This window comes from Thermobia domestica, chromosome 2 (assembly GCF_964235325.1).
Source record: "Thermobia domestica chromosome 2, izTheDome1.hap1.1, whole genome shotgun sequence".
NCBI lineage: Eukaryota > Metazoa > Arthropoda > Insecta > Zygentoma > Lepismatidae > Thermobia > Thermobia domestica.
The window spans coordinates 59,251,036-59,273,938 of NC_137455.1; positions in this window are offsets into that span (position 1 = coordinate 59,251,036).

Sequence of the window (22,903 nt, forward strand, 5' to 3'; positions counted from 1 at the left end):
ACTACTATTAAAAGAGAAATAAAAAACGCGTATTATTATTATTATTAATATTAATAATAATAATAATAATAATAATAATAATAATAATAATAACAATAATAATAATAATAATAATAATAATAATAATAATAATAATAATAATAATAATAATAATACATATAACTGACCTAGCATATTCATTTCGATCACTACATCATACACATACGACTATGGTATGTTCTTTATCTCAACCAATGTTCTAAATTGATGGACGTGAACCAAACATTCGTTCCACTTGCGAAATATGTACTTGTTGTAACAGGGGCCGATATTTCTTTTCCCAAATTGTATAACAGGACTGCATACCGAAAAGAGTTGTAGGGAGTAAGGTAGAGAGGAGGGTCTTTGTTTAACTGAGAAGAGGATGGTTGTCAGAACGATAACTACAAAAGCTGTTTACAATTCTGACCCGCCATTTCAATGCAAAGGTTACAGCGGCAGCGAAGGGACCGGCGGACGCGTTGAAACACTCCAGGCGTTTCCTGATTGCTCCAGGCTGCAGCAGCAATTCAGTCAACCAAATCCTCCTCCGATTGCACAGGCGTCACATAGACAAGCTGTTTCATGTGACTCCAGAAAAATAAATCTAAAAGGTTGTAGTGTAGTGAGTGGGGGCAAGATACTGGTCCTTCTCTGCCAATCCATTTGTTCGGAAAGAATACATTAAAACAATTTCGGTCCTCTGCAGTCAAATGTGATCGAGCACCGTCGTGCATAAACCAGTGGCACAGTCTCTAATAGTTCAGGCATCTTCCAAAAATATGCGATACTTCTACCCGGTCAGGCAGTAGGTACAGTTCGATGAGATAATAATAACTATTTCTGCCTACACATTCACAGAACACGGTTCCTGAAGAGCACGAGTTGACATCCCATATGGATTTGCCTCAGACCACAAAAGTTGATTGTGAGTGTTGAACACTCCATCACAGGAAAACGTAGAGAACGAGAGACACGAAGCGGGGTGTATTAACGTGCTGTTCGAGTAGCCACTGGACTAAATCCCGCCGATATGGATAATCAAGGGCGTGTAATACATGCACCAAAAAAAAGTTCTAATAAACATAGGGCGAAAAACGCGTCGTTTACGTATTATAGACTGCCGAAAGCGTAGGAAAAAAAGTTTCACAGTTAAATATTTCACAAACTACTGATCGTAGACATGATGCGGCATGATATTCTCAAAGTATTCTAAGCTGCTCTATCGTAATTGCAGTTTTCAGATTTGTGCAGTGGCAGCGCAAGGGATTCTCCAAAGGACAGTAGAGATTCACGGTTATTTTATGACGTAAATTTAGTGAAAAAGACCTTGTAAAGGGCGTCTCAAGGGAAATAATACTACATGGCAGGTCATGGCGGATGAGGTAATAATCACTATGCGTGGTTGCATATCTCCTTATAAAAATATTAGTAAAGACGTTGTACGTAGAAGAATTCAGAGGAAACTTCACGTCGATACAATGTAAAAATACGTGCAACACAAGCCGATAGATAACTGAAAATTAAAAAAAAAATCGATTGTTTATCTGCTCATATTAATGATACCACAACGCTATTGAGAACGTGTCTACTTTTACTACTACAGGAATTGAACAAAGACTACTATTAAAAGAGAAATAAAAAACGCGTATTATTATTATTATTAATATTAATAATAATAATAATAATAATAATAATAATAATAATAACAATAATAATAATAATAATAATAATAATAATAATAATAATAATAATAATAATAATACATATAACTGACCTAGCATATTCATTTCGATCACTACATCATACACATACGACTATGGTATGTTCTTTATCTCAACCAATGTTCTAAATTGATGGACGTGAACCAAACATTCGTTCCACTTGCGAAATATGTACTTGTTGTAACAGGGGCCGATATTTCTTTTCCCAAATTGTATAACAGGACTGCATACCGAAAAGAGTTGTAGGGAGTAAGGTAGAGAGGAGGGTCTTTGTTTAACTGAGAAGAGGATGGTTGTCAGAACGATAACTACAAAAGCTGTTTACAATTCTGACCCGCCATTTCAATGCAAAGGTTACAGCGGCAGCGAAGGGACCGGCGGACGCGTTGAAACACTCCAGGCGTTTCCTGATTGCTCCAGGCTGCAGCAGCAATTCAGTCAACCAAATCCTCCTCCGATTGCACAGGCGTCACATAGACAAGCTGTTTCATGTGACTCCAGAAAAATAAATCTAAAAGGTTGTAGTGTAGTGAGTGGGGGCAAGATACTGGTCCTTCTCTGCCAATCCATTTGTTCGGAAAGAATACATTAAAACAATTTCGGTCCTCTGCAGTCAAATGTGATCGAGCACCGTCGTGCATAAACCAGTGGCACAGTCTCTAATAGTTCAGGCATCTTCCAAAAATATGCGATACTTCTACCCGGTCAGGCAGTAGGTACAGTTCGATGAGATAATAATAACTATTTCTGCCTACACATTCACAGAACACGGTTCCTGAAGAGCACGAGTTGACATCCCATATGGATTTGCCTCAGACCACAAAAGTTGATTGTGAGTGTTGAACACTCCATCACAGGAAAACGTAGAGAACGAGAGACACGAAGCGGGGTGTATTAACGTGCTGTTCGAGTAGCCACTGGACTAAATCCCGCCGATATGGATAATCAAGGGCGTGTAATACATGCACACTTGGGACGAGAAAATGGTAAAACTGATTTTCGTGAAGCACGTTCCACACCTGCCGATGATAAGAGTTAAGTTCAGAATCTACTACGCGTGTGCTGGTGGACGGGTTTCTCCGAACTCGAGAAAGAACATCCTCTTCAAAAGCCATAGTCCGTACAGTTCTGTTTCGTCCAGCATTTGTCATGCGTGTTTCCAGCAATACTGTTTCTCGTAATCTTAAGTCTACAGTAGAGAAAGTTGCATAGTGTGAAATTCTACAATTAGGAAACTGTTGTGTGTACAGCCGTTGTGCCCGACGGCCATTACCGTCTGCTTTCCCATTAATAGTGCTATGATGTTATTAATATGAGCAGATCAGCAATAGGTATATCTTTACTTTCTGTTATCTATCGGCTTGTGTTGTAACGGGTATGTATTTTTACATCGTAGCGACGTGACGTTTCCAGTGAATTCTTCGTACAAGGTCTTTACTAGTATTTTATGAGGAGGTCTTTACTAGTACAGTGATTTTTACCTCATCCGCTACATTTTATCTGCGTCTATGAGTATTGAACTGCCACGTAGTATTATTTCCAGACAGTGAGACGTCCTTTAGAAGCTCTTGTTCACTCAAAATGGCCGGGAATTCCCTACGTCATTTGAGGAATCTCTTGCGCCGCCACTGCACAAATCTAAAATCTGCAAATTTGAATAGAGCAGGTTATAAACCTTTGAGGATATCACGCTGCATCACGTCTACGATCAGTAGTTTGTGAAATATTTAACTGTAAAATTTGTTTTCCCATGCTTTCGGCAGCCTATAATACGTAAACGAGGCGTTTTTAGCCCTATGTTTATTGGAACATTTTTTGGTTGTTTTGTTCTCAGGAATCACCCCTTTGCTTTTGTAGAATGAATTTAGTGCCATACTATATATATATATATATATATATATATATATATATATATATATATATATATATATATATATATACATGTATGTATGTATGTATACAGGGTGGTCGTGCATTAATAACCTAAAATTCGGGAGATGAATATACAGGTAAAAACAAGCAAAAAATGTCATATGAACATTGGGTGAATGCGGCTTCGTTTCGACGCTAGAGGCGTCTGAAATGTCACCTTCCGAGGCGGTAATTTGCAATATCGCAAGAACCGGGAGAGAAATACGAATGTCGGGTCAAAAGATATCAAAGAAAACCCCATCTGGAGAATCCAATTATGCATAACTGATGGCGAAACAGTGGCGGCGCTAGAGGGGGCCACAAAGAAAGAGAATGAAACATGGAGAAAAATGAACAATTTACACTGAAAAATTGTAGGAGGGGGTGTTACTTGGAACGTGCAGCAACAAATGTTAATGAACAAAGGCAACAATGGTTACGCTATTGGGGCACTATGGGAGGGGGATGTAGGAATACAGTATCTTAGTAACGGAAAGAAATAGGAATGTCGGGTCAAAATATAAAAAAGGAAACCCCGTTCAAAGAATTCAATCACTTATGACTAACGGCGAAGCAGTGGCGGCGCTAGGGGGCACAAATGAAGTGAATGTAACGCGGAGAAAAAGTGAACAATTTACACTGAAAAATTGTAGGAGGGGATGTGACTTGGAATATATAGCAACAAATGTTAATGAACAAAGGGAACAATCGCTACGCTGTAGAGACACCATGGGAGGCGGAATGTAGGAATACATTATCTGTATAACGGAGAGAAATAGGAATATTGGGTAAGAAGATTTCAAAGGAACGCCCATCCGAAGAATCCTATTATGCATAAGTGATGGTGAAGCAGTGGCGGCCCAAGGGGCACAAAGAAAGTGAATGAAATGTGGAGAAAAGTTCTAGCACAGATGTTGATCTTGGATGAGGCATTCATACGGGATGGCATCACAAATGTCCACAATGACCATTGATGGACACCCAACAACCCACGTGGAATTGTAGAGACGAGGTATTATCAACGTTTCCAATTACATGTGTTGGCTGTATTATTGATGACGACGTTGTGAAAAAACACTTATTACCACAGCGGTTGAACGCAAGCAATATCGTATCTCCAGTTTCTGACCTAGGGCCTACCTATTCTAACTTAAAGACGTGCCACTGAGGACACGACAGTGTATGTGGTTTATGCACGATGGGGTTCCTTCCCATTCATGTCGCACTATTCGTGCATATCTGAACGAAACATTTCCACGCAGGTAGATAGATCGTGGAAGCAAAGGAGCATGGCCTCCACGTTCACCCGATCTGAATAGCCTAGACTTTTTCTTCTGGGGTTACGTGAAGAGCTTCGTGTATACACGGCCCGAGCATGGCATTGAAGATCCTCGCTAGCATGTATGAGCTGCATTTGCCACACTACGGCAAACGCCAATGTTATTGCCAAAATTCAGAGAATTCTTACACCATCGTATAACTGTCTGTCTCGAAGAACAAGGAGGACATATTGAACACCTTCTTTAAGACAGCATTATGTTGACCACGGTAAGTACAATATATCTTGTTTTTACAGTACACTGGGCGTCAACTTCAGTACGTGTTTTGTACGATCTGCACGTATCATCACTAAGATTGTTTAACCGTTTCTTTGTAGCTGCCATGTGCCGCCAATGTTCCACAGTACGTGCGCATAATTGGATTCTTTGGATGGGATTTCCTTTGATATATTTTGACCCGACATTCCTATTTCTCTCCGCTACAAAGATACTTTATTCCTACATTCCGCATCCCATAGTGTCCCTACAGCGTAGACATTGTTGCCTTTGTTCATTAACATTTGTTGCTGCACGTTCGATGTAACATCCCTTCCTACAATTTTTCAATGTAAATTGTTCACTTTTCTCCATGTTTCATTCACTGTCTTTGTGACCCCCTATAGCGCCGCCACTGTTTCGCCATCAGTTATGCATAATTGGATTCTTGAGATGGGGTTTCCTTTAATATCTTTTAACCCGACATTCGTATTTCTCTCCGTTCTTGCGATATTGCAAATTACCGCCTCGGAAGGTGACATTTCAGACGCTTTTAGCGTCCAAACGAAGCCGCATTGACCCAATGTTCATATGACACTTTTTGCTTGTTTTTACCTGTAGATTCATCTCCCGAATTTTCCGTCATTGATGCACGACAACCCTATATATAGTACATTATATATATGCTTTTTCTTATGTTACGCATTGCGTTAATAGTGACCTTTCATTATATGCCTATCAAATAAAATAAAAACGAATAGAATATCAAAAGCATTAATTATTTAATTACAAACGCCTCCGTGAAAATGTGAAATGTGAAACACTTTTAGGAAACAAAACTGTTGTCAAAAGAACTTGTATACAAACAAATTTGTTAGCGTTTTAAATGTGTATTTAAGGAATACATGTTTTAATAATTACACATATGAAAGATTGGATAACTCGTACATGCTGACATGCATAATTACATGCAAAATATATGGAATAGAATAAATAAAATGTTGTGGAAAACGGAAAACGCCTGAAAGTTTAAGTTACAAATAAAGTTATAAACGTAAAATATTTGGATAAGGGGAATTGTTACTGTTTGAATGTGGGAAATGGAGAAGAGAATTCATACAGAGCCTGTGATGTTTTAATCTTTTGTTTTATTTAACGAGATAAAAACAAAAATGTCAAAATATTTGAAATCCTAACTCGAGAACACAGAGAAAATCGGTGTTTATGTGGGGACGGGGGAAGGAAATATATACAGGTCTCAATGATACAAAGACTATATTTGAGGAGTTTGATCGCTTCCTTTACCACCTCTTTTAAGAACAGTTCAAAAATGTGAAATTTGTAAGCCTAATGGTTAGCTCTCTTATCCCTTTCCTTCTAAACGAAAACTTTCAAGTTATGTATGATTTTGCTTGTAAATACACTTGAACTCAGGAATTGGGGAAAACCAAGAAATTTAGATTAGATTTTAGAAGATGGTCGGGGGCACTGTTGTCGTTGAGGCTCAATTTGGACATCTTTGAGAGAGAGTAAAAGACCTCGAAGAAAAAACTGTGCTAAAAAATCTACTATATTATTAATTTATAATAGTACTGTGAATTGCGCCAGAGTTGCGGATTCTTTTTTAGTTTTTTAGGCAGGGATTGAGGGCCACATCCCTAAATTCTGCGAAGTAGTAATAATAACGAGAATTAAGTTACGAATCTTTATTTTTATTATAAGCATACAACATACTATTCATACATACAAGCGGTTAATTCTATTATTTACATTTTTTTAATAAATTATGGACCCTCCTAATATTTTTTTACATACCTATATGAAAGAATACGAGTGAGTAACCCATCATAACCCAAGATCATACTGCGATAGATAGAAATTTGAAATTTAGTCAAAACACTCCTTTTTGTCATGAAAACCAGGGATAAGAAAAAAAATTTTTAAATATATGTTCTGAAGGAGTAAAGAGGCGTCCAAATCTTTACAATGAGTTATTGAATTTTAATTTAAAAACCCTTTCAGCAGCGAGGCTCCATGAGACAGGACTTACTGATTAACGTGGAATCCGCACCACATGAGCTCCCGCCGGGAATCAAACCCGGGTCTCTCACGCCAAAGTCTCATAGGCTAACCGCTTGCCCACGAAGGAGCTGATTGTTTGAAATGAATAGTGTCTCTCACCAATACCTAAAGTTAGAGAGAGAAAACTAACCATATAAGCTCCTCATTGAAAATAAGGGAATGAATATTTCGACGTTTTTGAAAATTTTGTCTCTAAGGGAGGGAACTGAGACATTTCTAAATTATTAAAATTTTACTTTATTTAATCAGAAAGGACCGAATATAACAATTCTATCAGGTTGGAGATCTTTAATTCGATATGTCGCTTTTAATTAAATATAAGGAAACTTGTATTTAAGCGTTTCTGAAACCTATACTTTTGTTAATATTGAAATTTCCCTTTATTTATTTACAAAGTTAAAATGTACAGATTCGTTTAATTTGAAGATGTAAAACTATTTCTTTCAGTATTTAGATAATTTCATCCCTGAAATTGGTAAAGAATGGTACTTGTACTGAAAAGTAACTCAGTGATAAATGGTGAAATATGATGTAAAATAGTGAAAATAACTCGTAGATGACACCCCGTCTGTACTTATATATCTAGAAACATAACGTTTGGATAAATAAACTACTTTTTGTACGAGATCAATGAATAAGAAAAAAATATTTGAAGTATGTATGCTAAGGGAAGTAAAGGAAATATAAACATTTGGCCCAGAACAGAATACAATATGAATCTGGAAGATAGAACTTGGCACATAAATTCTCCATTAGGAGCAAGCGCACATGTGTTCTAGCGTGTCTGAAAAGTCCCGTTTTAAGGGGAAATGAATATTTTCTATTTTTGCATTTTCGTATTGAAATCAAAGGTGTAGTTTGTGTGATCGCACACGGGAAAACGGCCGAAAAGATTGAAACAAATTTTACAACATACTTCGTACCTAACCTGAGCTAGTTATCATCACTTTGATTAAAAGACCGTATCCTAAAGGGGATATGGGGATCACAATTAATGTGAGAAATAGAAAATGTCACGATCCTCTTAGGAATAGGAAGGTGGAATTCTGTGTGTAAACACTTCATTAGCCCTGCAATACGCGCGAGGATTTTTGTGACGTGGATAGTCGCGCGGGCTACCACTGTAGCCCTTTGTTTTTATTTTATTATGTTGCCTAGCTTTGATAATATTTCTGTCTTTCATGTAGAAAATTGTATTTATAAACTGTTTTAAGGGTTTTGTAAAGAATTTAAGAAATATGTTTTTTTTTTTGAAAGCTATGTATATACAAAGTCCAACACCATTAATTTTTTAAAAAAGAGATATGCGAATAAGACTGTAAAAGTTATTTGTATTTATCAATAAATGGACCAACCTGGCGCATTTTAAACTTTCCTTCATCTTAAACATATATGTTAGAATTCTTTAAAAATTAAGTATATTTTTTCAAAAAATTTACAAAGCTTACAAATAAACGTATTATCCATAAAACATATACCTATTCAGCATAATTAGTTTCTAGTATCAAAGTTTGATTACGATTTTACATAATTATACATATGCTATTTACACTAATATATTTTTCTCTTGTCTAGTAGTAGAAAATGTATCGATCTGGAACAGCGTTTAACAACTCACAAGCCCCTGGGAAAATGACCATCGTGCACCGTGAGCCCACGGTCTTTTACGACCTCCATTTTAGGGGTGAATTTATTCCCTTTTATGACCACTTTTTAGGGGGTGTATTCGTTCTCTTTTATGAGCACATTTTTAAGGGTGTACTCGTTCCCTTTTATGAGCACTTTTCCAACCCCTACGAACACATAACAGAACATCAGACTACGTAACATAACGAACATACAGCAGAGCAGATTGAACTCGTACCCTTTTATGAACACTTTTTCATGCGTGAACTCGTTCTCTTTTGTGAGCACATTTTGAGGGTGAACTCGTTTCCTTTTATGAGCATTTTTCAACCCCTATTTTAACATAGGAGATAACACATAAGATTACGAACACATAGAAGAGCAGATAACACATAACACTACGTAACAAACAGCAGAACAGATAACACATAAGAGTACGTAACATAACAAGGGTGTACTCGTTCTCTTTTATGAGCATATTTTTCAACCCCTATTTTAACATAGGAGATAACACCGAACACATAGAAGAGCAGATAACACATAACACTACGTAACACACAGCAGAACAGATAACACATAAGACTACGTAACACACAACAACCTCCATTTTAGGGGTGTACTCGTTCTCTTTTATGAGCATATTTTCCAACCCTTACGAACACATAGCAGAGGTGTATTCGTTTTCAACCCCTTAGCATAAGACTATGTAACATAGCAGTTACGAACACATAGTAGAGCAGATAATAAACATAACAACCTCCATCTTAGGGGTGTATTCATTCCCTTTTATGAACATATTTTCCAACCCCTATTTCAACATGGCAGAGACTACGAAACATGGCGGACATAGCACAGGGGGTGTATTCATTTTCTCCACCCCTAATTGAACATAGCAGAAATTACACTGAGAGTACGTAACACACAAAAACCTCCATTTTAAGGGGTGTTCTCGTTCTCTTTTATAATTACTTTTCCAACCCCTATTTTACCGTGGCAGATTTTTCAACCCCTATTTTAAGACAAAGAATACCTATAACATAGCGATTCGATACGCTCTTTGAACCGATTTGGATGAAACTCGACATATGGGGTTTTCGGACATGCTGATTACAAATATCATACTTATTTTTACCTGGGTCCTATAGTTTTTGTGGCATACGCCCTTTCTATGACAATTTTAACCAATTTGGGTGAAACTCGGTATATAGGGGTTTTCGGACATGCTGATTACAAATATCATACTTATTTTTACCTGGGTCCTATAGTTTATGTGGCATACGCCCTTTCTATGACACTTAAAACCTAATAACTCAAAAACGAAGCAACGTATTGAGATGCTGTTTCCACATTTAGTAATCGACCACCAACTATAATACTACAAGTTCCAAAATAATGACCATCGAGGTCAAAGGTCAAAACACTTAAAACTCAATCACTCGTAAACGAAGCAACATATTGAGATGGTGTTTCCACATTTAGTAATTGGTCATCAGGTACCACAAGTTCCAAAATAATGTCCATCGAGGTCAAAGGTCAAAACTCGAAAACGAAGCAACGTATTGAGGTGCTGTTTCCAAATCTAGTAACTGGTCATCAACTACTACATGTCCCAAAATTAGTGACCATCGAGGTCAAAGGTCAAAATACTTAAAACCCAATAACTCGAAAATGGAGCCACATATTGAGGTGGTGTTTCCACATTTAGCAATTGGTCATCAGGTACCACAAGTTCCAAAATAGTGGCCATCGAGGTCAAAGGTCAACATACTTAAAACCTAATATCTCGAAAACGGAGCCACATACTCAGGTGCTGTTTCCACATTGAGTAATAGGCCATCAGGTACCACAAGTTCCAAAATAGTGGCCATCGAGGTCAAAGGTCAACATACTTAAAACCAAATAACTCTTAAATGGATCCACATATTGAGATGCTGTTTCCAAATCTAGTAACTGGTCATCAGGTACCACAAGTTCCAAAATAGTGGCCATCGAGGTCAAAGGTCAACATACTTAAAACCTAATAACTCGAAAACGGAGCCGAATATTGAGGTGCTCTTTCCACATTTAGCAAGAGGTCATCAACTAGTACAAGTTCCAAAATAATGACCATCGAGGTCAAAGGTCAACATACTTAAAACCTAATAACTCAAAACCAGAGCCACATATTGAGGTGCTGTTTCCACATTTAGCAAGAGGTCATCAACTAGTACAAGTTTCAGAAATAATGGCCATCGAGAATGGTCATCGAGGTCAAAGGTCAAAGTACTTAAAACCCAATAACTCGGAAACGGAGCCAAGTATTGAGGTGCTGTTTCCAAATCTGGTAATTGGTCATCAACTACTACAAGTTCCAAAATAATGACCATCGAGGTCAAAGGTCAAAACTCGAAAACGGATCCAAGTATTGAGGTGGTGTTTTCCAAATTTTTTTAATTGGTCAACTGCTACAAGTTTCAAAAATAATGGTCATCGAGGTCAAAAGTCAATCTCGTAAATGAAACCACATATTGAGATAACGTTTCCTCATTTAGTAAATTTGTGTGATCTATTCAATTTTGTACAAAGCAGAAAAAAAGTGAAGAAGGAATAAATTTGACTGGCTTATTTACTTTTGTATTAACAAGAAAGAAAGCAAAGATATGCCGTATTAACTAGCTATGTATTATTTAAGCAAAACGAAGGGCTAAATTTGAGAAAGCGAACATGGACCATTTTACTCAAATTTGGATGGAGTATTTATCTTTGTATGAACCAGAAAGAAATGAAGAAGATCCGTTTTAACTAGTTCAATATTTCTGTACAATTTTGTACTACTCAAATAATCACAAGAAAATCAAAGAAGGGTCATTTTAACTAGATCAGCATTTTATACCTTTTTGTGCTATTCAAATAATAGAGGCAACAAATTTCAGTGGTCTATTTTATTTTTGTACCAATCAGAAGAAAAGCAAAGATATGCCATTCTCAGACTTTTATACCATTTTGTACTACTCCAATAAACGAAGGAATACCAACCAGAAAAAAAAGAAGTGAAGATCAGGTGGATTATTTTCTTTTGTACCAACTGGAAAAGAGAAGAAGAGCTACTTTAACTAGCCCATTATGTACTGTTTAAACAAACGAAAATTGACCATTATGTAACTTTTGAAATACTGAAATGTTCTATTTTTGTATCAATCAGAAAAACCCGAAGAAGGATCATTTTAACAAGTTCATAATTTCTGTGACGAAAGAATAATTTTGATGTTCTACTTTTTATACCAACGAGAAAAAAATGAACTAGCTGAATATACGAAAGAATAAATTTAAGTGACCTATTCAATTTTGTACTACTCAAATAAACAATGGAGTATTTAGTTTTGCACCATTTTGGAGTATTCAAATAAACAAAGGAATTATAACTTGTGTCAACTCTAAAATTAATTAAACGAAGTAATGCATTTGAAAAACCGAAGTTGAGTATTTTATACCATTTTGTATTATTAAGCAAAAACAAAGGATCATTTTATATCATTTTAAACTAGTCTAATAAACGAAGGAATAAATGTGAGTGAGCTATTTAATTTTGTAGCTGAGTATTTTAACGAAAGAACAAAATTGTACTAACCAGAAAAAACCGAAGAAGGCCCATTTTAACTAACTGAGAATTTCTGTACCTTTTTGTAAATTTGAGTGGCCTGTTTTTTGTACTAACCAGAAAAATCGAAGGAGGTCCAATTTAGCTAACTCAAAATTTTATACCATTTTGTACTAGGTGTCCTACTTTTTGTACCAGCGTGAAATGCCTTTTTAACCAGCTCAGTAGTATTCAAATAAAAAAAAACCGAAGAAGGATCATGTTAACTAGCTCAGAATTTCTGTACTTTTGTGCCATTCAAACAAATGAAAAAACTAAATTTGAATGGAGTATTATTTTTTGTGCCAAGCGGAAAAAGGAAAGAATTTGTACTGACCAGAAAAGGCGAAGAAGGATTTAAATAAACGAAGGAATAAATTTGAGTGATCTATTCAATTTTATACCAATCAGAAGAAAAGCAAAGAAGAGCCATTTTAACTAGCTGAGTATTTTTGTGATACAGAAATCAACAAATGAATAAATTTGAGTGACCTATTCAATTTGGTATCAATAAGAAATACCATTTTAAATAACTCAGCATCTTATACCTTTTTGTGCTATTTAAATAAACGAAGAAAGCGAAGGAGGTTCAATTTAGCTAACTCAGAATTTTATACCATTTTGTACTAATCAAATAAACGAAGGAATAAATTTTTATGACCTATTCAGTTTTGAAAACAAGCAGGGAAAGAAAAGAATCATCTCAATACGTTGCTTCGTGTTTGAGTTATTAGGTTTTAAGTCTCATAGAAAGGGCGTATGCCACATAAACTATAGGACCCAGGTAAAAATAAGTATGATATTTGTAATCAGCATGTCCGAAAACCCCTATATACCGAGTTTCACCCAAATTGGTTAAAATTGTCATAGAAAGGGCGTATGCCACAAAAACTATAGGACCCAGGTAAAAATAAGTATGATATTTGTAATCAGCATGTCCGAAAACCCCATATGTCGAGTTTCATCCAAATCGGTTCAAAGAGCGTATCGAATCGCTATGTTACATAGGTATTCTTTGTCTTAAAATAGGGGTTGAAAAATCTGCCACGGTAAAATAGGGGTTGGAAAAGTAATTATAAAAGAGAACGAGTACACCCCTTAAAATGGAGGTTTTTGTGTGTTACGTACTCTCAGTGTAATTTCTGCTATGTTCAATTAGGGGTGGAGAAAATGAATACACCCCCTGTGCTATGTCCGCCATGTTTCGTAGTCTCTGCCATGTTGAAATAGGGGTTGGAAAATATGTTCATAAAAGGGAATGAATACACCCCTAAGATGGAGGTTGTTATGTTTATTATCTGCTCTACTATGTGTTCGTAACTGCTATGTTACATAGTCTTATGCTAAGGGGTTGAAAACGAATACACCTCTGCTATGTGTTCGTAAGGGTTGGAAAATATGCTCATAAAAGAGAACGAGTACACCCCTAAAATGGAGGTTGTTGTGTGTTACGTAGTCTTATGTGTTATCTGTTCTGCTGTGTGTTACGTAGTGTTATGTGTTATCTGCTCTTCTATGTGTTCGGTGTTATCTCCTATGTTAAAATAGGGGTTGAAAAATATGCTCATAAAAGAGAACGAGTACACCCTTGTTATGTTACGTACTCTTATGTGTTATCTGTTCTGCTGTTTGTTACGTAGTGTTATGTGTTATCTGCTCTTCTATGTGTTCGTAATCTTATGTGTTATCTCCTATGTTAAAATAGGGGTTGAAAAAATGCTCATAAAAGGAAACGAGTTCACCCTTAAAATGTGCTCACAAAAGAGAACGAGTTCACCCATGAAAAAGTGTTCATAAAAGGGTACGAGTTCAATCTGCTCTGCTGTATGTTCGTTATGTTACGTAGTCTGATGTTCTGTTATGTGTTCGTAGGGGTTGGAAAAGTGCTCATAAAAGGGAACGAGTACACCCTTAAAAATGTGCTCATAAAAGAGAACGAATACACCCCCTAAAAAGTGGTCATAAAAGGGAATAAATTCACCCCTAAAATGGAGGTCGTAAAAGACCGTGGGCTCACGGTGCACGGTGGTCATTTTCCCAGGGGCTTGTGAGTTGTTAAACGCTGTTCCAGATCGATCCATTTTCTACTACTTACGGCGTATTTACAGTAACCCGATATATGTTTCTTTATTCATGTCCTTCTAAGCATGTTCTGCACACAAGTGGTGAGTGGTCAATGCACACTTTTCTTCAAGCATTGACCACTCATCAAAAGCATCAAAATGTCAATAAGGTCACGTACAATCTCGTCTGTAAGTTTTACATCACGGTTAAGTACAAATCTCAATCTAACACTGTCAACGTAAATATTGGTAAAATCAACCTTAAGTCTCAACATGTTTGCATCTAAAAGCACATGTAGATATTCAAGCTTCGACAACGCAGACTTACCCCACCTTTAGGTCCTGGAAAACGAAGCACAATATTATGAGCACGAGCGAAAATATTACGAGTAGGAGTGACTTTTTTCCATATGAGATTTTCCTTTAGTACATAATAATTTACTTCAGAACTGTCTTTACTACTATTATCAACAGGTATAAGTGAATCCGGAATTCTCAGTCACATCTTCTGAATTTTCACTATTTCGGTGTCCGATAAATGCATTTTTGCGGTCTCAAAATGTTACCTATCGCCATCTAGAAAACATTCCTCATCAGAATTGGCATTTTGCAAACTCATTGACCATCTGATCAACACTCAAACTATAATTACAAAAACTTTAACGTTTTGGAACACTTGTGACAGCAATAGTCACGCGGGCTACATATGTAGCCCATGAAACTCTCAAGCAGAATAACAATGAGCTCCTTTCGATTTTACGTTTGACAACACACCAATCACGCAGAATGATAGTTGATAGAAAGGTACACAGACACCCTTTGAGTTAGCATCTCGAATTACTTTGCGGCAAGGAAAACAAAAACGCTGGGCTACAATAGTAGCCCGCGCGCGTATTGGAGGGTTAAGTGGACACACGATCCAACATTTTACATGTAAGTATTTTTTTCTCCGTATTATCTTTAGTACTAATATAGAATATGTAGAATAAACTCTCAAAGGAAAGCAACACATTGTAGGTTATTTGACTTACCTGAAAAATGTAACTTATTAGAGTTACTTTATTCATGCCAGAAAAATAACTATCTTGTTACGTCACATGATAAGTAATGTATTATTTCTCTACACTTTTTGATTCAGCCTTAAAAGGTAGACTTTCTTAATTCTGCTCCGTTCCTGAGTTTAATTGTTTGCGTACATTTGTAAACATAAACATAACTTGATCGCTTTCTTTGGGAGGAAGGGGGGAAGAGAGCTCATCATGAGATTGGTACATTTTACATTCTTTTTTAATTTGGCTTAAGAAAGTCGCCAGAGGACTTGACTGTACTACTTAAAGAAAAACATTCTGCATGGTGGGACCCCATAGGTATTCTCTTCCATCCAACCTACATTCAACACCGATTTTCTCTGTCCCTTAACTTGGGTTTTTAAAATAATGGTAGATTTATGTTTTTCTCGTCAAATACTACATGAACCAACCAAAATCATAGCGACCTCTGTATGGATATTCTTTTCACCATCACACAGTCAACATAGATTTTTCATATGCTTCGGAGCTCGGAACTTGAAAATTTTGGTACCAGTTGAGTATTAAATTCACACGTCAAACCTACACTCTAATTAAATATAGGTATAATCTTGGGTAAATTTACAATTCACGCTGCAGCTGCACATCCATAAGTACAACCGCTTTAAAGGGGAATAGTAAAGTAGGGTAGGGGTAGGAACGGGTTATCTTAAAGTTAGGTACGGTTTGACCCATTTTCATAAAATTAAGAGATCGTAATTTCTTGTTTCTGAGTGAGCATGTCATCTGGAATGGGCATTGTAAAGTTAACCCATTATCTACTTTTATCATACTGATATATCTCTGACGGTATTACCTAAGAGCAGTTACTAATAAACATCACAACGTAAGTACTTTCTTTCTTTCTTCATCACTATTGTTCGCCTCCGACTCAAATGTAGTCTTAGTAGGCTCCAAATGCTAAGTTCGTTAGGTGATTTCTATTGAATATTTCGACTCAACTTACTATCTTTTTCAAGTATTCAAGGAAAGGAATATTTCAAGCAATTGATTTGTATTCATTTTCAAAACTGTTTTATACCTTTTTTGTGTTATATATATATTTATATATGTATTGGTATTTTCTTTTAATCAAGATTTTTAAAAATATTCCTTCTTCTATTTAACTAATTTAATGTTTTTCTTTACTTTTCTTTTTTTTAAATATTTATACCATTAAGAAGAATAAATTGTATCATGCTTCGAATTGCTTTCCAATTATAGGTTGCTATAATATATTTGTAATTATATGGTCCCATTCCGATATAATAATTTAATTTTTGAAGAAATGTAGATCTTTGAGTTTTTAAGTAAGTACATTCGAACAATAAATGATCTAGAGCGCCTATACCCTTATCACACCAACAGTGGTAAGTCTCCTTTTTTCTGATTTGGAATAATTTAACTGGGGTAAGTGCTGTACCTAAAAGAATTCTATAATATATAATGATTTCTTTTCTTGACCATTGTTTTATAAATTCCCTGGGTTTATGAGAATGCTGTTCGATGGTTTCCCAATAAGTATTTCCAGATAATAATTTATTATTTTGTTGCCATTGATTTACTATTGTGGAAAAATGTGTATCTATAATATAATGGTAACTTCTATAAGGATATAATATGGATTTCCATTTCTGCTTGCAGAATAAGGTCACCATATTTTAGGCCAATTTGGGAGGGCATAAAGTAAAACTGTACAATATAATTTTTGTTTTGAAGTGTTTTGTAAAGATGTTTTACATTTAAAATTGCCCAAGTAACTTTTGCATCCCAGTGTGTATTTTGTAGTGATTGAAGGACACTAAGTGAATCAGTACATATACATGATGCAAGCATTCTATGTTTTAAAATATATAATAATGCCTGACGAACGGCGAAAGCTTCTGCTTCAAAAATCAATAAGGATGATGGTAATTTATATTTAAAAGTAAGGTTATTAGATGAAATGAATATTGCAGCGCCCACTGAAGAATCTGGGTATTTAGATGCATCTGTATAAATTAAAACAGTGTCTGAAAGTAATTTTTGAAGTTCTTCTTCCCAAATATTTTATTTACTTTATTACGTAATTCCGAATTTTCGATTTTTATAAAATTCGGAATCGTGACATTAATCTTTACTAAATTGATAGTATATTGCCATGTAAAGCAAGGAAGGAGGGGGACCTTATGAATAAAAGGTTGTATGTATTTAAGTCCAGTATATGCTATATAAATCCATGGTCTATTATTCAAATATGGTATCTTTTAATTCATATTAAATAACTCTTCTATTTGTTGTAACTTATTAATTATTAATGAAGCGGTGCGACCAAATCTTGTTAAAATAATCCTTTCTGCCGCTCGTTGTACTAATATCGTTAATGGAATTGAGTTGGTTTCTTATAAAAGTGCTTGTTTAGGGCAAAATCTTGGTTGTGAAAAAAATGATTTTTTTTTGTAAATCATAACGTATGCTTTCTACTCGATTATAGAATTACTTGAGATTGTCAGGATAAAATATTCCTCCATAAGTAAACTTAACCACTACTGTATGTTGTAAAATATTTGATAAACTGAAAGGATTGATACCATATTTCTTAGCTGCTATACATTGAAATAATTTTGTAAATTTCTCTGCTTCCTGTGTGAGATAATTTAGATGTTGATTCCAATTTAATTTTTTGTCTAAAATTAATCCTAAATACTTAATATGAAATTTATTCGATAATTTGTGATTTTGTATATTAATTGTTATTGTAGGTACCAATGTTCGTCTGGTAAAAATTATGAATTTGGATTTTTCCAATTTACTTCAAAACCATTAAGCTGTGTCCAAGAAATTAATGATTTAAGAAAGTTTTCTATTCTTTCTTTACCAATCTCCAGGTTGGAAGTCGTTGTCGTGATAAGTATGTCATCAGCAAATGATACTAGTTGTATTGTTCCTTTATTTAACTTAATTAGATCATTAATATATATATTAAAAAGTATAAGACTTAATTTACTGCTTTGTAGTAGCCCTATTGATGTAGTACGTGCTTCATTATAAATAATACCAACTTTAATATATATTTTCCTATCAATTAAAGTATTATGTATTATCCTTATAATTTTACTCGGGATATGTAATACATATATCTTATTAATAAGTATATCTAAAATTACAGAATCATAAGCTTTCTGTAAATCTATGCTAACTGCTAGAAGATAATTTCTGGAATAAAATGCATGATGAATATCTAAAATTACTGGGGCCAATGCATCATAGGTTGAAGTGTTCTTGCGAAACCCAGTTATATTACTATGCAGAATTTGGTTATATTCTAAATACTAATTCAGTCGATTAAATATAAGCCCCCGAAAATCTTATATGCACAAGAAAGTAATGAAATCGGACGATAATTATCTACTTTACCAATTGATTGTTTTGTTTTTGCAATGGGTATGAGTAATACTTTTTTCCATTCTAAGGGTATGACACTGGTGTTCCAAATGTTGTTATTATATTCTAATAATAATTTGAAACCTTTTTGTGTTAAATTTTTAAAGTGAGGGTATGTAAGACCATCTAACCCAGGTGAAGTAGTTTTTGTGATATTTTTGAGTACAAGTTCTAATTCTCTTATTGTGATGTTTTTATCTAAAACAGGATTTTTATTATATAATAATTGTTTCTGTAATAAAAGTCTTGAGTTGTTAACAAAAGGTTTTGATGGAAATTCTCTATAAAATGTAATTGACAAAGGTATAGAGGAGTATTCATATTCGACATATTTTGTGTGTATTTTCTTCAGAAATTCCAGATATGATGCAACGAAGACCTATCAGAAAGTTGATTACAAAAATCTTGCCAACTCTGTCTTCTGATACTTTGTATTATTTTTTGGATTTTGCTTTTTGTGCACAATATTGTAGAAATTTATCTCTGGTTTTATTATTAATGAAAGTATGATAAGCTTTTTGTACCATATTTATATTTTGTTGGCAGATTTGATTCCACCATATAGGTTTATGTTTATTTTTCTTTTTGTTTATATGAATGACCATGTGTGGTTGCTGTGGTTTTCTTAATGATAGAAACAGTTGATTTAATTCATTTAAATATTTGTGAAGGATGTTGACCTAAATATTCGGATGATGAATTGGAAATTTTCCCATCTAGAATTTGATGATAACCAGTCCAATTTATTTCTGAAGAAATTTTTTGTAGTTTCGACTTAAATCATAATTTTGTTGAACAATTATTAATGTCTTCAGTTTGAAAAAAGTGAGTTGTGAATATAATGGGTAGATGAACACTATCACATGGTGTGAAGTACGTCCACCATTCTGTATCAATATAATAATTAAGTTTTGACAACGTTAAATCTGGGACACTTAAGTCTGTAGATGAAATTCTGGTAGGAGCTCCATTATTTAAGTAGAGATACTGGGATTCTACTAATTTTGATAAGAATAATTTTCCAGCATTATCGGTTCGATTTGAACCCCATATAATATGATGGATGTTCAGGTCGCCCCCTATATAATCTATATTTAGGTTATTGTTTAATAGATAATCCCAAAAATTATCATTTACGTGAGTCTTAGGAGGAATATATATATTTAGAAATTTTATATTATTTACTATCACACCTAGAATTTGAATATTAGGAAAATTAGTAATATATGGTAAGGAGAATGTGGTATATGAGTAATTATTTTTTATACAAATAGCAATGCCTCCATAATTGTGTGATCTGTATTGATTGATAACCGTGTAATGTTTAATCTGAAGATGGAATTTGGGGTTGCACCAAGTTTCCTGAAGTAATAGTATATTAGGATGAAAAGTTTGAATTAAGTGATGAATATGATGAATTTTGCCCCTTGCACTTCGCAAATTCCACTGAATTACTGTGAATCTATTAAGTTTATTATATTCCATGTTAAGTCAATTGAAGAGATGAGTATATTGATGTTAATAAGTTTTCTAGATGTGTATAAAATGTATTTACTAGAGGACCACCAAAGAAATTTGATAGACATTTTCTAATTGCTTCTTTATATTTCTTATTAATATTAGTATTAACTTCATTATCAAAATTTCCTGCTTTTAATGCATTTCTAAAAGAAGTGAAGGAATAGCCCTACTAGCTTCTTGATTCGTTTTCTGACTGTCCTTAATATTAGGAGTTTTTGGAAACGATTCCTGATTTGAGTTTGTCAAATACCTATTGTTTTTCCTCTTAATTGTTCGATTTTCTTCATTTATACTGAATGATTTTATTTCATATTGATTCAAATCCTCTAGTTGTGAACAACTATTGTTAGTTTGTTGAATTCTAAAATTCTTATCATTGTAAAATTGATTCCGAAAAGAAAAAGAATTTAGTTTTGATGATTCTGTAACGTTTCGCCTTTTCTTTTCTGGGGGTGACTTATAATATTTATATTATTATTTGAACCTAAAGTAGAGAATGTAGGTATCATATAACCTACTAGCATAAGTTAAGCATGTGTCTGGCTTCATAAGCTTGGGATAATCTTTTGTTTCCGGATTATTGGAAAATTCTCCCTGGAAATATGTTTGCATTGCATTAGACTTATCTTGAATTTTACTTACTAACTTATTAGCTTCATTAAATGAAATTTTTTTAATTGCCATTAATTCTACAATCTTCCTCTGTCGTAGTTTTTCAGGACAATCATTGCTATCTGCCTTATGTTGTTATAGGATTTGTACATGTTTCATGCTGATGAGCAGCACCACAATTTTTGCATAAAGTTTTATTTATTCGGCAATTTCTTTTTAGGTGGCCGTATTTGTAACAGACATTTAGGCATTGCCTAATTAAAGGTGTTTATATGTTTCGACTTTTCTACGTACAAAGTACAGTTTAATATCTACAGGTAACTGTTGTGAATCAAATGTAATTATAACTGTTTTAGTGGGTTGATAATCACCATTCGAATCTTTTATGTATATTCGTCTAGCTGAAGTTACTGGAACGTCGCATTGAATATCAGTTAATAACTGATCCATTGTAATATCAGTGTCTATATCTCTTACTACCCCCGTAGTATATATCAGATTATTTGGTATAAAAGCTTCCAACTTATATTGTATTAATATGATATGATCCAAGAAATTGTTTGCTTCCTCACCAGATCGATATTTAACTTTCAGTAAATTTCTACCTATACCCTCTATGGTTTCTATACCTGGGATCTCTGTTAAAAATAGCCTACGACTAATGGACATTATGTTTCTTTCCCAATTCTTCCGTTTGGGATTGTATGAATACATAGTATGGAGCTAAATGAGAAGTTATATATTTATTCTTCTGTATTTGTGTGAAATTTGTATTTTTATTTTTGTAATACGTTTTATTTTTATTTGTAAGAGTAGATTTGTCTGAGGACTTATTCTCCTCATGAGATAATACCGTTGAATTTGTACTTGAATTGACTACAACTACATTTCCAATTTCTAACATATTTGCCTCATTGGGATCTGCCATATTGATTGACAAACTTTCCGAATCGGAATTGTCTATTAAAGGCAAATCATTTTCCTCATTCATCTTCCCACTACTATAATAAAACTTATCTAACTACATGCAAACACATATAATATCAATATCATCCATTGACTTAGAAAGTATGGCTTAAATCTAAAAGGCAATTATATTATTGTAAATATAAAGCAACACATAGTTAACTCGATTGGAGAATCACCTAACGAACTCAACACCTAAACCTATTTGCTTTAACTTAATACTAAAAATCATGCCCTTGAAGTGCTTTATTATCATTTATAATATTGGTCCACCATATGTAAAACTGTGCACCACTGAGTGGATTCACTGCACTTTAAACAACTGTGTCATCTTCATTTTTCTAGCGAAGTACGTTGTTCTTTGTGACAGTACCAGACGTCATGTTCATCCTATCTAAACTTATTTATTTATTTTAGCACTAAAAACCATGCACTTGAGGTGTTTTTATTATCAATTATAATATTGATCTACTGTATATAAAACTATGCACCACTCAATGCATTCACTGCACTTTAAACAATGCATTCACACGACCTCAGTACAAACTCCACATGTAATTCTAGTGTACCAACGTGACTAATAAACCTCAACGCAACATGATCGCACCACAGACTAAAACTACATAGCAACGATTTCTAACTTCCTTAACATATGGTACAAACTCAGTGTCCAGTTACCCATATACTTGAAGTTTACTTCCCAACAGTACCGTTGTACTAGAAGAATCCATCGAAACAT